Source organism: Aulostomus chinensis, chromosome 6 (assembly GCF_037954235.1).
Source record: "Aulostomus chinensis isolate RoL2024-O1b breed Wild chromosome 6, RoL_Achi_v1.0, whole genome shotgun sequence".
Taxonomy (NCBI): Eukaryota; Metazoa; Chordata; class Actinopteri; order Syngnathiformes; family Aulostomidae; genus Aulostomus; species Aulostomus chinensis.
Window position 1 is genome coordinate 5,077,892 of NC_141325.1, and position 4,132 is coordinate 5,082,023.

The 4,132-nt window shown below is 42.7% G+C and overlaps 1 long non-coding RNA gene across 2 annotated transcripts; it reads right to left on the minus strand.

Moving 5' to 3' along the window:
- Positions 1–236: 236 nt before the first annotated feature.
- Positions 237–3,642, minus strand: LOC147259778 (uncharacterized). Of its 2 annotated transcripts, XR_015116263.1 has the most exons (4): positions 3,357–3,642; positions 2,624–2,688; positions 1,656–1,801; positions 237–1,411 (listed from the first exon to the last, which is right to left on the minus strand). It is a non-coding gene; the product is annotated as an uncharacterized LOC147259778 (long non-coding RNA). The 2 variants fall into 2 exon arrangements; XR_015116264.1 differs by lacking the exon at positions 1,656–1,801.
- Between the last annotated feature and the right edge of the window lie 490 nt (positions 3,643–4,132).

The following is a 4,132-nucleotide window of genomic DNA, read 5'->3' on the forward strand; positions in this document are numbered from 1 at the left end:
TTTGCAGAAAAAAACTACGCCCACCTACGCCATCATTAAAATTCAAGAAAATATGACTGTGCAAATATTTCTCATTCTGTCTCCTACTTCCCAGTAAGCCACCGTACAGTTCATACCTGTGTACACTGAATGGCTTCCAAAGGATTCTATCACAAATAGTTCTTGTGAAGAACTGGATTTTTCTAAAACACTTAAAGCAAATGAATGAATGAAAAAAAACAACATTTTAGCACCAAACTTCATTTGACACAATAAAGCTCAAACAGGTACAAGAAGAGAACCTCACTGAGCCCACAAGGAGACTTTAAACACAGCGAAATATTAAATGTGTGATAAATAAGATAGGTTTCTACAACAGATTGGAGCTTGAATGAATTTTTACAGCAGCATGAATAAAATGAGATTAAGCTTTAGTGCATTATACTGCTTAATATGCTATCTGCACTGAACGTTGACTGATAAAAATGGTCTTTGCTGCAGGATGCAATCTTAACTCTATTTCTCAGATGTCAGAGGACATAACATGTCGACGAATGAACACACACTTGTGGATAAAACACAGGCGCGCACAGACACACACAGTCATGTCCAGCGGAGTGTAGCTTGTGTCATAAGAGAGCAGATTTCTTGAACCCTGCTCTACTTGTGTGTTCCTCACCTCGGGGCGACTTTAATGGAGCAATTAGTCCCAAATTGTATCTTCAAGCAAGAAAGTGTCAGTGTCTGAAAACAGGTCTTGTTACATAATAAGGGGACGTGTTTCAATTTGAACCTTGCAAACAAAATTAACACACAGTGATTCAATTACAACAATTAGAATGAGCCTGACAATGATCCTTGAGCTTCCTGTCTGGCTCTTTTACTACCTCAGGGACCCACACCGCAGTCTCTCAGACTCATCAAGCTCCTCCTCCACAGACCTCATTTCAGTCAGAGTTCCTCCAAGTGTTCCTCCCACTGCCTGATGGTGTGGAGGTCAGCAGTTGAAGCTGAGTCTTGATTTTCCTTTGTGAGGCACCAGAAGGTGCTCTGGAACCAGGACCCCGACGTCCTTCTTTGGACCTTCCCCAAACTCCTCCCAGTCCACACTTCAGCGATCCACTGCTCGCCATCGCTTTAACCAGACCTGACGGACCTCCTTCTCTCCCTCGGACCTCCCTTCTGATTGACAGGCCCAGTGGAGCTCTGCTAGGTGATGTCATGCAATCCCAGCATGCAACGGCCCAAATAACAATCTCTTCACAGGCACTGCTCAAATGGCAGTCAGTTATACGACCCTGGCATCTAACCTGTCTCACCGCCTGCTGCATTTGTAAAACCTGACCATGGTGGAGAGCTGTTGTGTCCTGAAATGCCAGAACAGTCGAGGACATGCAAAAGGGGAGAGGCTTTTATCAGGATCTGAAAGAGCCTGGAAGAACAGAACCGGATCAGTGCTATGAAACGAGATAGAAAGCAAGTCGTTAGACAGTAAGCAGAGGAAAACAGTGTGCCGAACGCTTCCTCACCTCACGATCTTACACTGCACCGCCCGTTACGCTAGCATATCTAAGCTAAAGGGACACCTACTCTTCCAGTGAGGACTATGCTATTTTTAGCGCGTAGACCCCAAAGCAGAATATTAATCAGGAAGCCATGACTGTGTCCATTTGTACCTCTCGAAGCTTTGCAGTCTCTCAGAGACTCCAGAGAAGGACGAGGGGAAGTCGATCCGGTAGAAGTCTGGATGCTGCAGGTCTGGGGTTGTGTTCCAATACTCGAGAAAGTACCCTGAGGTCGTTAAGTCTCAGCTATGTTCATTCTAACAAATATTGCAATACGTTATTTTTTTTTAATGGTAAAACAAAGCCAGAATTTTCCCTTAAATCAAAATCTTTCATTATCTTACTTTTTTTAAACCACGATTTTTGTTGTAGTGTCATCCTGATCGTCATTTTTAACAAATAACAACAGAGAAAGTATTGGCTTTCTCCTCACTATCGATGGTTCCATTGCTCCATATAAATGATGATTTTGTTGAGTATCCAAGTAACGGATTTCCACGTTAAATATTTTGAAGACCACACGTCAACTTGAGCCTGAGCAGAAAACTGAAGGGGTTGATTTTATCCTCACATCGTCAGGATTAACTGGACCGCTAACAAGTCAAGAAGTGCATTTAATAAGATTTAAATGAAGTCACAACTTTTTGCAGCTTAACAAGGAAACAAAAAGCTTGGGATCTAAGGCTTTATCTTTTTTTTCCCTCTTTACCAGCCAAATTGGAATATGTGGTCAGTCAGTCAGCAGTCAAGCCCACGTTACAGGAAATTGTAACCTTTTCAGAAACAGGACATTTTTCATTTAACTCGTATTTGTCATCCACCACAAATAAAGTAATATTGATTTTCTTTGGCTGTGCTGAAGCTGCTTTATTCTGACTGCTGTTCCATCGTCTGTGCCAGCACATTTAGATTGACACAGGCTTTATACGGCCAGGCAGCCAACTGAGCGACAGGGTAAGTCTGACAATATATTATCCATTTATTGCCAAAAACAGGGGCAGAACAGAGGGAAAATGAAAGTGGAGCATCCCAAGAAAGCATTGTAAACCACAAGGCTTGTTAAAGTTTCTACAGCTCACCTGTCTGGTGCCAGAGGCCAAAAATCCATTCAATCAGATGAACAGGAACACTCCCAGCTGTTTGTCTGTCACAGAGAATCCATTAAAAAGTTCCCTCTCCTTTGGTTTACAGAGCATTGTACTTATGACCAATAAATCAAGCCTCAGTCAGGGCTCCTGACAGCTGTGCTTTCTCACTTGTACAGCAACAATTATTGTGTCTATAGGACACGGTTATCTATGGTGTGAGATGATGGCGGCAGCGCTTGATCAGCACTGTCAGGGATTTCAAGTAATGTTTAGTCAACTTGAGGTGTAAAGGTCTGCTGAAATAGAATATTGCAGCGTATCTGAACGCAGTTGCTGCATGTCAGAAAATTTCAACGTAGACAACTCTCGGTTAGGGTCGACCTGGGAAGACTGTCTTCGTAGCAGATAGCCGACATCCAGCCAGCTATCAGACATATTCACCAAACAAATACAGACGGTAAAAAGAGGGAGTGAAATCTAAAACCTCAAGGAGCAACGCAGGTGTCAGATCAATGCAGCGATGAGGTATTTTTGTAGACCCACCAGAAACCAAAGGGGACTTTTTTTTTGTCGAATCTTGGATTATTGCAGAAAATCATTTATGAAGGCAATCTTCGCAAAATGAACAACATGTAGAATTTTTGAATTGCAAATGCAGTAAAAACAGACAAACAAACAAACAAAAGCAACAACCCACTAACATGAGGCTATAAATACACCGTACCACAGGCCCAGGACTTCAGCGTCACAACAGCTCAACTTCTCACTGTGGCTTGGTAACTTTTAATGTCCTCGACAACCTTTGTAGTCTTCTTTAGCCACTTGTTAGCAACAACTGTGAAATTGCCTTCTGCTTGTGTTCACCAAAGACAATACTGAATTGGAATTTTAACTAAAAACACAAGACTCCCAGTCCAGGGAAATGGAAGTTCACCAATACCTATTTCAAGATTTAAGACTCATTCCTACTCAACTTTTTCTTGCTGTCGTGATTGTTTTTCTCCTCCTGTGTGTTCTCATCTGCCTCATTATCTCCTCCTCTAACTGCCCTGGTTACCTGATGATGTGGGCAGGATGCTGCACACCTGCCTGCAATTAGCACAGATGCTCTTCATCTCCAATCAGTCTCCTGAGACTTTCATTTTCTAGGGTACACAAGAGTTGTCAAGGGTCAGCCATATCGTATCACGAGAGCAAATTTGCTCAGAAGAAAATGTCACGAATGAGGCCCATCGTCTGCTTACCTAGTTAAGTCAAAAGTCTCAGAGTTACTTTTTTTCTTAAGATTAGTTTTTCATTTTTTTTTTGCAAGTTTCTGCCAACAAAGTTTCTCCAGAAGTTCGACGCCATCGCCTTTTCCAGTGCCACCTCGTCAGCCCACGTCGTTGTCTGCCTGCCTCTCCTGCTCAGCTGCTTTTCATCCATCCTCCATCTCTCCTGCCAGCAGCCACTCTGCAATAAACTCCGTAAACCTGACTTGTGTGTCAGTGTTTGGATCCA